The sequence below is a fragment of the Lissotriton vulgaris genome, chromosome 3_1, assembly GCF_964263255.1.
Source record: "Lissotriton vulgaris chromosome 3_1, aLisVul1.2, whole genome shotgun sequence".
NCBI lineage: Eukaryota > Metazoa > Chordata > Amphibia > Caudata > Salamandridae > Lissotriton > Lissotriton vulgaris.
Window position 1 is genome coordinate 493,847,767 of NC_141689.1, and position 12,439 is coordinate 493,860,205.

The 12,439-nt window shown below is 45.9% G+C and overlaps 1 protein-coding gene across 1 annotated transcript in view; it reads left to right on the top strand.

Annotated features, from left to right (window-relative positions):
* The window catches only part of HOMER1 (homer scaffold protein 1), a 754,981-nt gene that overhangs the window by 132,551 nt on the left and 609,991 nt on the right, over window positions 1-12,439 (top strand). The gene's annotated exons all lie outside the window — the stretch shown is intronic.

Consider the following 12,439-nt stretch of genomic DNA (forward strand, 5'->3'; position numbering starts at 1 on the left):
CAAGGCATTATGGGGGTTTCCCTCTGCTTGCGAGCAGCATTGAAAAGTTACAGATCACCATTGTTTCAGACCCAGATTGGTGGCCTCGAGGTCACAATTAAAAATTTGCAAACATACTTGACAAGAATTTTCAATTCTATTAAGGACACGGAGGCGAGGATTATGCATCTCACTTCTTTACTACTTTTCCAGCAGCCAATCAAAAACAAGTTTCCGTAATGCTACAATACCCATGATACCACCATATCACATGACAGACATTGGTTGGGACTTATATAGTGCTACACTCTATGGTTGTGTCCTCTTTCTTTGAATAAATCCAAAATAGTTAAGAAAGTTCCAACCATGTAACTTGGAAAAATGTAACTTGGAAAAAAATGTAGATTCCACTCCATCCGGAGAATCTTCTCTAGCAAACTCCAACGGGCCCAACAGGAGCTCAACTCAGGGCTTCGCATCCGGCGATAACGAAAATCCGACCACTGCCAGGTCAAAGATGTTCTGTTTCCTCACCAAACCCCGGTTTGCTTGCACAGGAAACTACCTTTCCATAGCAGTTTATTTGACATCCTCACCTGGAAGTGTACAGGCAAAACACCGTAACACTAATCTCCTCTAATATGTCACAAAGCAATGAAAATAAGAGGGAATGAGACATTATGAAATCAGGTACATTACATTTGACACAATGTAAATAACTTATGGGTGGGATAATCCTCGCCTCCGTGTCCTTAAAAGAATTGAAAATTCTTGTCACGTATGCTTGCAATTTTTTTATTCTGTGTCCGGACTGGAGGCTCTGATTATGCTTGTTTAAAGCTTAGCCACCACTGCAGAAGCCACATCCATAATCGGTTTATAACAAAGTCTTGAAAGTGGTCTCTGATAACCAATCAGCTGAATTCAAGATATCAATAGGGCTGACCCCCAATGCCAACGATTTTGAGGCCATAGCCCCTCAAGCCGAGTGGGCTCCAAGTTTGGAAACATCAATGCCTGCTTCACCCATAAGCCAATGAACCCATCTTGCTAGGGTGGCTGGAGCCACTGGGTGGAAAGGTTTCTGCAATGCGATCAACAGTTGACCCTTCATATCTGTACGAAATTCAACAGTACTCTCCTCATACGCTTTTAAGCATTGTACCACCCATCTGGGTTATCTGTGAAAGCTGGATAAGAAACCGACGAGGTTCTGCATTTAGTTCGTCTGGAAATGGAAAAAGTAGCCCATTCCTGGGAAAATATAAGTCCCGCTAAATCCAAAGTGCGGACATCTGACACTCTTTTACATGAAACAAGGCGAAGTAACCTGGTCAGTTTGGTTGATAGTTGTTTTCTTGATAAATATTTATTGGATGGCCATGGCTCTAAGAATTGTAAAATAATGGACACATCCCATGAGATAGAATATTTTGGGCATGGGGGCAGACCATCCGAATACCCCTCAAAAGTTTGCACACCAAAGGATGTTCTCCCACTGGTTTACCGTCAACCGGATCGTGACCTGCAGAGATGGTTGACCGAAAAGTATTTACAGTTCTGTAGGCCATTCCTGACGAAATGATAGAAGATAAAAAATTGATCACTAATGTGCATTAGCGGGATTGGCGTCCCGTTCAGTGCACCAGCTACACCATTGTTTCCAGGCTGAGGAATACCTTTTGTGGGTATTGTCTGACCAGGCCTCACTGATAAAGCTGTCAGCTTCTTTCGAAAGGCCAGGGACACTCCATCTGTCCCGGAAACTTGCCAGGCTATCCGATGGAGTTACCCTAATGATATCATTGGAAGTGGGGCGCCCTCCCAACGATGTGGAAGGAGAATTAGGGATGCACATGACATCTCCAGAAGAACTGGGAACCATGCTTGCACTCTCCAGAGTGGAGTAATATGTACCAGTTCCACTTGGTGACGGCACTTCTGTGCCAATACTCTGGGGATTATTAAGATGGAGGGAATGCATAACACATGGCGGATGACCATTCCTGGAGAAAGGCGTCTGTGGCCAATGACTCCGGGTTTTGGCGCCAACTGAAGAAGATTGGAAGCTGCCTGTTGAGGCGAGATGCAAACAGGTCTAACCGGAATGGGCCCCACAGTTGACAACACATGGAAAATCCGAGGATGGAGCCTCCAGTCACTGAGGTCTTGCAGATGCCGGGATTGCCAATCCGCCACCTTGTTGTTGTGGCCTGGTAGATATTCCTCTACTACAGATATCCTGTGTTGGAGGCAGAAGTGCCAAAAATCCTTGTTGATTTCCACTAAAACTTGGGACCTCGTCCTCCCCAGCTTGTTCATTTAGTGAACAGCTGAGATATTGTCCATGCGGAGTAAAATGCAACAGTCCATCCTCCGTGCTGAGAAACTGAGAATCGCAAAGGAGGCCGCCAGGAGCTCCAGGCAGTTGATATGTAATTACAGTTCGTCCTGTGACCAGCGACCCCGGGACGAAATCAGACTGTATCAGGCCCCTCAACTCCACTGGCTGGCATCCAACTTGAGAACTACCTCTGGAATGGAACCAAAAATGTCCCTGCCATTCCAGGCCTCCATGTGATCCAGCCACCACAACATCTCCAACGTCTATTCCTCTGAGAGGAGAATCTGCATAATCAAGGCCTTTCCGGGGTGCTGAATTTTGAGTCTCTGAAGTTCCTGATAGTGAAGGGGGCCCGGAAAAATCGATCGTATCGAAGAGGCCAGCAGCCCACCACACGGGCTACTGATCTCAATGACACAGTCTCCCTGTTCAAAATCCATCTCAATTCTCTCTTGATAGTCCTGACCTTTTGTGTCGGTAAAATCAGTTGACATTGAAGGGAATTAATCTGGAAACCCAGACATTCTATTGTTTGGGTCAGGATCAGAATAGATTTCTGAGGATTCACAATAAATCCTAAATTCTGAAGGACCGTGACGGACCATTTGAGATGCGTGACTACTAGCTGGGCGGAGCGTGTCATTATTATTATATTGTCCGGGCAAATAATTAGTCGCACCCCGAGCTCTCTAAGATTCTACTACTGGCCAAAGGAGCTTCGTGAAGCACCATGGTGCCGATGAGAGACAGAAGGGAAGGACTCTGTATTTGTAATAGACTCCTTGCCACAGGAACTAAAGACAACGTCGATGTGGTGCGAAGGAAGGAATGGATAAGTACGCGTCTTTTGGATCCAACCGGACCATCCAGTCCCCTTCTTGGAGGAGATCGCGCAGAAGATGTATACCTTCCATCTTAAAGTGTTGATAGATCACATAACTATTGCAACTTTTAGATTTAAAACTAGACGAGATCCTCTCCCTTTCTTTTCCACCTGAAAGATACTGCTGATAAACCCTCTGGGGTGCGGATCCGTGACTACAATGGCCTCTTTTTTCAGAAGAGATTGAGCTTCGGAGGAGATGAAAAACTGATCTTGACGGGAAAAAGACATCACTTGGGCAAGAGATACTTGCCTGGGAGAGTTGTACATTTCCAGTCTGTACCCCTGCACAGTCTCTAGTACCCATGCATCCTGCGAGATTGATTGCCAGACATGAAGGAAGGATAGAATCCTGTCACCCAACTAAACTTCTGAACATAGAATAAGTCTCGCCTGTATTTCCTGAGTTATGCTTTCCTCCCTGGTGTCATGCCCCGAGGTCCCCATCGAGGCGCCAGGTGTTCCTTTACCTGCTAATGGCCTTGGCTTCTATTTAAGGAGCATCGATGCACCAGACGCCGCTTTACGTTCTAGCTATGAGCTCCTTTCCTGTTCTTCCGTCCCCATAGCGGTTGACTGACTTCCGGTTGTGTGTGTGTGGTGTTTCCGGCCCTAAGCGTCCCATCCTTCCGAAGCCCGTTCTATCCCTGGCGGTTCTATTTACTGTGTTTTGTGTGGGGCCTTTTTTGTGCTTCCCTCGAGGGATTTCTCGGAACACGTTTGCTGTAATTCGTGTTCGTTGCACTATTGTTTTCTCCTGTTTTTTCCCCTCTGCCCTGGTGCTCCACCTGGCTGCCGGGTCTCACTCCGTAGCCCGGCTGGGTGCTGCTTCATCCACTCTCCCCTATCCTGGTGCTCTGCCTGACTGCCGGGTCTCACTCCGTAGTCCGACCTGGTGCTGCCTTCTCCATACCCTTTTGCCTTGCTGCTCCGCCCGACGGCTGGGTCTTACCCCATCACCTGGCAGAGTACTGCCTGCTGCACATTCGAATTAGGTTCACTGGCCTGAGCTGCCTCCCGCTTAGTGAACCTCCCTATTTAGCCTTCCCTTTGGCCGTTTGCTGTAATCCTTCCTTCGGGGCACTTGCGTGGGCCAGTGTTTGGTGTGTTGTGCTTCTCAGCTACCAGAATCACGGTAACAGCGCGTAGCGCTGCCTCTCTTATATTCCTATCAGTGGTGATTGATGGATGTGACAAGGTTGTGATACTATTGGCAGGTACGCTGTGTATATATATACATTGGATTGCGTGGGCCAGTGTTTGGTGTGTTGTGCTTCTCAGCTACCAGAATCACGGTAACCGCGCGTAGCGCTGCCTCTCTTATATTCCTATCAGTGGTGATTGATGGATGTGACGAGGTTGTGATACTATTGGCAGGTACGCTGTGTATATACATTGGAATAGGGTGAGGTCCTAGCCAAGTGTTCCTCAAAATTCACGTGGTGAGATTTACAGAGATATTCTTACACATACTAGCCTATGTTCCAGGACGAATGTCATAATCTTTGCCTTTTTCTTTGCACAGTGAGTCAACACCAGCTTTACCCACCTTTGACATTCCAAAACTCAGACTATTACTGTGGTAGGTGTTAGATATGCATTTGAGATATATACAAACATATAGCAGAGTATAGGTTGTAACCTTATTCTTTCCTTACAGCCTGTCTCCTCATCCAGAGTCCACACGGAGGTGCCACTTTCAGGATCTACTATCTTTTCCCCCTACCTTTCCTTGTTTTGTTTCCCTGTTTTCCCCTGGCGTACCAACTGATACTCTAGAATCTATTGGAGTCGGAAGGCACGCGGGGGACGACTGAGGACTACTCTCCAAGTTCCTGACGCTCCTTCGGAACCAGTCTGGAAACCTTTACACCTGGTTTCCTCCGTATCTCCCCATTCTATAGCAGTTTCTGGAACGTTGGGTTGTGTAGAACGAGGGGCTGTTAGGGTCTTGATAACCCCCGCTTTGCTGGGGGAATTGACCACTTTGGGAGCTTTGTTGGTAACATCGGCCGAACGAGCGCCCTCTAAATCACCCGCCCCTACCGAAAACCGGTCTGAAAGCTGTGCAAAGGGACCCTTGAGCTTTGTGAAGGCCACTAAAGGTAGCCACAAAGTTAGTTAGTTCTTTAAGAAAGGACAGTCTAAAAACAAGGTCTCATGCTAGTCGACCGGCTTCGGACGTGGCGAGTTCCGAGAGTTTGGGGTCTAATTTTAACAGGTTAGAGTACCGTCTATCGCTGGACATGGCGCAGTTCACATTCCCCAGCTGGCATATGGCCCATTGAGCCCAACCTACAAGTTCCTCCAGATCTATCGCCATGGCTAATTCTTTTGCCCGATAGCTTAAGTCTAACATCTTGGTCAAGGGGCCAGTCATATCGAGGAGCTTGCCCTGGCAAGAGCGCCAGGCCCTGTCTATCACTTTCTTGGGATCCTTGGAGTTCTTCTTTAGGTAAGTCACCATGTTAGGGTGTACTTCTGGGGTATCAGCTACCTTACCCGGAGTTCTGGTCTCGGGCACTCTGATCGCAATCTCGCCCAGACGTCTTTGTCAAAAGCCTGACGCAGGTGAGTTCGAACGTAATCTACCCCCTCTTGAAGGGGTAACCAGGTTGTAGAACTGGGGTGTATGATTTCTGATTGTTCAAACGTAAGCAATTTAGGTTGAGCTGGGGGATCATATGGCACGCCTTAAGCGATCGTTTACTAGGTCTGGGTGCGTCCTCCTGGTCAGAGGTATGGCTGGACGAGGAGTCCCCGACTTCCTCTATAACCGATTCCGCCTTCGCTGACTCCGGAGGAACATTGTAGTCCTGTTCATTGGCCAAGGTCCTGGCAAGCATGGCGAAGTGGGGGCCTTAGGGGTCTTTCGCACTGGGTTTGGTCAGCAATGAAGGAGCAGGGAGCCAGCCTTGTTGTTGAGCATAGCCACAAAGGTGGCGTTTCAAGGGCTCTATGGCTCGGACTAGGGCCCTGTTAACGGAATGTTGCACCCCTGCGTCAAGTGCATTAACCAATTCCTGCTCCAATGACCCAGAGAGTTCCTCCTCAAAATACTCTTCTTCATATAATTCTGCCATGGTAAGAGTCTGCAAAGTAGAGATGATATCCCATTAAGTGAGGAACAATAAACAAAACTTGGGGAGGTGGGGACTAGCACCCCGCTTCAGGAGCAATATAGGGGAAGTGGAGCTACCCCAGGCAAGCCAATCACTAATTGCAATGCAGAACTGATTTAAAGGTGGAGGGAGGGCTTGCCAAAACCACTCTAGGCAGAGCCTATGTCAAATGTATACTACCCTGCTGCAGCTAAACAGGCAGGGCGTCAGTGGGAGCAGTCACACGGGTCACAGATGTATGAGCAGTTAAACGCTGCTCCCGCGTTCAACTTAAGCCTCCCCGACACTGACACTGGGAGGCACTGAAACAGGCTGCCGCACATGCCCGGAGCCGCTCGTCAAAAGCAGAAAGAGGACTGAGTGTCAGGCAGACGTGTGTCCTCGCTCCGGTCTCCAACTTCACCGGTGATTAGACGCTGGCGCAGAGCACCCCGACGGGAAGCAATGCGCTTCTAAAGCCAGGGATAAATAACGAGTGCCGTTCTAACTCTGAAGACACGCATGCTGAAATAACGATGCAAATTTAAAGCAAGCCTGATAAAACAGTACAAAGCAGTAATACAACCATTAGCAGTGAATAATAATGCCTAATGAAACCGCACAAATGCGGCATAACTTGCAGTAATACTCGTACACCTGCAAATTCTCACAAATAGAGATATAATCAAAGAGCACTTAGCTGGCTGGTGAGCAGCAAAGAAAGAGAACACAGACAATAGTTGGGACTTGTATAATGCTATACTCTATGGTTGGTCATGTGATATGGTGGTATCATGGGTATTGTAGTATAACTGAAACTTTGTTTTTGGTTGGCTGCTTGAAAAGTAGTAAAGAAATGAGAAGCATAATCAGAGCCTCCGGTCATGACATAGAATATATGTCCACTGCACAGAGTTCAAACTACAGGCCTACAAAGACTCACCAACTCAGTTCATTGGATTAAATAATCACAATTTAATAAATCTTACAGTTTTCATTCCAATTAAGCACTTCTTTAAAGAAGTGAGGGAGATTAATTGGCTACCCGTCGAAGGAAGATGCCTCTACAAGACTGCATGCATTACGCACAAAGCTCTTCACCAACAAACCCTGTTGTACCTTACAAACAAACTTAACAAAGCAGGGTGTTCTCGGCTGATGAGAAGCACCAATGCTCTCCTCCTCGTCCCCCCGCTGCTAAAAAAGAAAAACACACAATCTCGCTCCTTCTCCGGGAATGCCCCGAACATTTGAAATTCACTCCCTAGTGACCTTTGCTGTAACCCCTCCTACCTCAGCTATAACAAAGACCTAAAATATCACCTTCTCAACAAACATTGGGGTCCATAGCCTCCCCTCTAACCTTGCTCTCTGCATCCATTGAATTGTTTTTCCTTTTGTTTTTCTTTCTAACACCCACCTCGCTCTCCCCTTTTAACATATTTCCGTTATTACTCTGACCCTACCCCCTTTTCTCCACCCCTGTCTCCTACCATTACCCCCATCTCGACCTTCATTCTTTCTCCGCTGATACTCTTGTATGCCCTAAATTGTCTCTCCCATTTATATTACTTAGTTGTTTTTATCCCGCTAATCTGCCCAGAATTTTTACCCCCCCTTAATTTAACTGTTGAGCTCCAGCTGCGTGTTTTTTGTAACCTTGTAATTTTGCTCTTCTTGATTGCCTCTTCTCATGTAAATGGCTTTTTTTTGCTCTTTTTTTAAATCAATATTTTATTGTATTTGCTTGTGTGTGTTTACCCAGAACAACAGGTTTTTTTTCTTGGACTGCTTCTGCTCATGTAAAGCGCTCTGATACCCATGGGTTTAGCCAGCACTATATAAAACCTTTCAAATAAAAATAAATAAATAAAAATTACTGGACAATACTCGAGAGGAGGAGCAGGGAAGACACAGAATTGTGGATATGGCCCAGTAACAATAATGTAATATGTATTTCGAAAGTGCGCTGTGCAAGTAAGTTGGGATAATGAGCCTTTTGATTAAGATATTTATTTTAAAATGAAGACAAAAAAAAAAATCCTACATTCTAAAATTCACGTGAAACGTCCGTACCTTGCCAGCAGCACCAGAAGCAGAATCCTGTGAATAAAGACTTCTGATACGACAGGTTAGCCATTGTTTGCCACGAGGCCCAGGGTATGTATGTGCCGAGGGGAGGTCCCCACCACAGCAGACCATTGTTGGGGAAGTATGACAGGTAGATTATTCGCAGGATCCACCTAAATAGCTTGATTTGACTCGGGAAACTTAACACTATCTGTGGCTTGCCTGCTCCCCCTTTTGAATTGAAACACATGGCTTCACCCACAAGTGGTGATGAATGATGCTACGTTAAAAAGTCTCCATTGTGACGTGCCATTGATATAAAAGGCTGGTAACCAGGCAGCTGCAGCATTGCACTAAAGGACCCTGAACAGGACCACCGCTACCGGCTGGAGCTGGTTGCAGTGATATGCCGAACCTGCAGGGGCCGACCGTCTCCACAAAGGAAGGGGCAGGAAAGAGTCTAAGGGGACAAAGTGAGTGAATAAACCTAACGGAACCTGAACTGAAAAATAAACCAAACTGAAAACGAACTCGAAACTAATCAACCAAACTGAAAACTAACTCGAAACTGACTTGAAATTCCAATTTACCTTAAGCCTTCACTTCTTCACCCTAATTTTTTCACACTATTCTTGAAGATCATTGCCCCCTACTACCCCAAGCTTACCTTCCAAAACATTATATTTCACATTTCTAAATCAATCCCTTTCTCTCTTTACCCATTTCTTGCCCCTTCCATCCACTTATTTTCCCTCTCCCACTCTCAAGTTTCTTTCCTACCACTTCCCTCCTTTCATTTGACTTTGATTTCCTTCCATTTCTCCTTTATCCCATCCCATTACTTGCAGCCTTTCAATACCCAATTAGTTAATTCCTCTCTTCCCACCAGCATTCCCTTCCATACCCAGCACTTTCCTTACCATATCCACTCCTTTTCCTGACCTTCCCTTATGTACCCCTACAACCTCCCTATCTTTATCTCATAATTTCCTTCCTTTCCTCCCTTTCCTCATTTCATCTTTCATTCTATCCATCTCCTTCTGCCATGCCCATTGTTCTACTGTAATAGCTCTTCATTTGTCCCTTTCCATCCCTTCCAAGCTCAACCCTGGCCCCATCACCTTCCCAACCAATCGATTCCCTTATGTACCCTTCCACATCCCTTCAATGACTGGTCTTTTCCATGTATCTCCCCTGCCCTTTCTCCTCTGTTCCCTTCGCATTCACTTTCATTCCCCTACCAACCTCCTACACCTCCCATTCGCTTTCCCATTTCCTTTCCCAATTATCCTTCCCTTCCGTTACCCTCTTCTCCCCCACACACTGTCAGTCCAGTTGCTTCATTTCTGCCACCTGCTGAGCCCGTATAATGATGTGAGTGCAGTGACCCAGTATTCAGCATCTTTCATTAAAAAAGACAAATTAGAGAGACAAGAAGTAGTATACATTTGCCAAGAAGAGGATAATTTAAACTCATAGTCCCTCCAGTTTTTGATAAAAGACAAGGATTGAGATGAAGGTTGTATTGCACATGATCTTCCCATGAAGCCTCGCCACTTCTTACATAAAAGGCCATAATGTCATCCTCAATGCTGGATTGAAAGACCATCAAGTTAGGTTTATGGTCGTTGACACTATTCTGGAACAACATTCTGCTCCACCCCAATTTTCATTGTCTATTTGGGTGTTTGTACAAAACGCTTCATAATTGGTGTATAAGCAGCAATTAATCCAAATTTGAGCAATAAATTGTGTTGTGTTTTTAATCAATGTATTGAAATGCCGGCCAGTTGTCTCTTACTAACTATACAGGAAGGCCATGGGCTGCAAATATTTCTTCCAGTTTTGTTCATCGGCATTCTATGTAGAAGCAGGCATCCATGAGGACCAACAACTGCTGGCCATCTGGGGAGAGAGAACTCTGGGCTCGATTCACAAACCGCATTTTGCAAAATTAAGTACAATCAATCAATCAATCACGGGGTTTATATGAAGCGTGCTACTCACCCGTGAGGGTCTCAAAACGCTGGGGAAATGCGGGGGGGGGGTTCAACAGCTCCAGTTCAGTCGAAGAGCCAGGTCTTGAGGTTCTTCCTGAAGTTGTGGAGGGTGGGGGAGCGTCTGATGTTCACTGGGAGCTTGTTCCATGATTTGGCTGTGACGTAGGAGAAAGCTCTTACTCCTGCTCTGCTGATCTCTGCGAGGGTGAGGTCTGCCGAGTACAGTGGTACTACTTATATACTATATACTATATATAGTCACAAATCTATAGATGTAAATCTCTACCTCAGCCTCTCCTATCATTTCTGTACAGAGACTGCCACAAAAGTACATTTTTGTAGTAATTGTGGGAGAGACAAAGGTGACTGGCTGGCAAAGACTGGAGTACTTACTACTAAATGGATGGGGTTTTAGGGAACTTTAGGTTTTCAGGGAAGGACATGTCACTACAGCCACAAAGGTGTCAACACAGATGTAAATGTACTTCAACTCAGCCTTGGAGTAAGTCGTCATCTCACATGGCTTCTCACAGGTGCTGAGAAAGCGAAGGCACGTGACAGACGCGCCTAAACTGATGCACTGCTTTTAATTGGGACCTCTTCCCTTTCCAATATATAATTTCCTCAGTATTTAGTCAAAACTTTGACAGTATAATCACAAGTTTCATCCAGCTTCTCTTCTTAGAAACCATGGAGACAACGAAATTCCATTTAGATGTTTATTAAACATTTTCAAATGCTGCTGCTTGCCAATCCAAGCTTTTGAACAACAGCACGTGTAATTGAATAAACTTCAAGGTAAACGCAGTTCATACAACCCAATACATTTCGAGACGAAGGCTCTTCATTAGGGGTTTCTGTAAAATACAATGAAATCAGATTTACAAATTTCGCAAAAACAAGAGTGCTATTTAAACAACAACAGAATACATTAAACCCTACCATTCTCCCATCCCAAAATGATAAACAAATACATTTCCCAAAACTTTCCACACACTGTTATATTGCAACCCACTGTTAAAACCTCCCAACTAATACCCCCCAAAAAATTCTCCTAAACTTCACTCTGAAAAAAAACTCCCTAATCTGTGCCCACTATTTATCTAAAATCGAAACTCTGTACTAGTGCAGCGAACAAATTCTTACATCAGTGCCCTTTGTTTACCTGGAAACAAGCGCTCTCCTCTCTAACTCTCCCGTAACCTTCTCTCTCAATCACCCTACTAGACGCACCCTTTTTAAACCATCATGCTCTCACTCACATGTTTTCAAGTACCCTGAGCCATCCCGCTACAAGAGACACTCCCACAACACTCGCAAACTGCAACATCCATAATGCAATACTTTAGCCTGAAAAAAATCCTCCTACCAAATCAAACCTCCCCAACCCGAATTTCATGCATACACTAGTGTTCGAGGCATGTGGGCTGCTGAATTCATATCTGTGCATAGATCGCCGCCTAGTGTTGGGCCCGGATGATTGCACATTATTGTCCTGGAAGAGTCTTTGAAGTATCACAAGATAGGTGGCTCCTCCCCTGGACTACAGTGCGCATGGGCATCCTCTCCATCCCCAGATTGTTTTTTTCCGCCATTGGATTCGGATGTACTTTCTCGACTCCAGTTCGGAAACTTTGTATTAATTCTTTACTAAGGCCAAAAGGCCTTCGGGGCGTTGGTATTGTCTCGTTCGGTGCCTGTTTCTTTTCCAGTTCTTCGAACCGGACGTCGAAAGCTGTTTTTCACTTTCGACACCAAAGGCCCAAACTACGACGACGATGGATCGGAGCCCGTTCAAACGATGCCCCGTCTGCAATTCGAAATACCCTCACATTGATGTGCACCCAGTGTGCAATAAATGTTTATCCCCGGAGCACGACGAGGCCAGCTGTATGGCCTGCTCCAAGTTCTGCTCCAAGAAGACGCTTCGAGTTCGACGCGCAGCAAGACAGTCAGCGCAGAAGTCGGCGCCCGAGCCGGTCAACATCTTCGAGGCCGGTGACGAAGAAGGCGCCGATGAAGATCCTGACGAGCAGTCGGACCCAGCTTCAGAGCATGACTC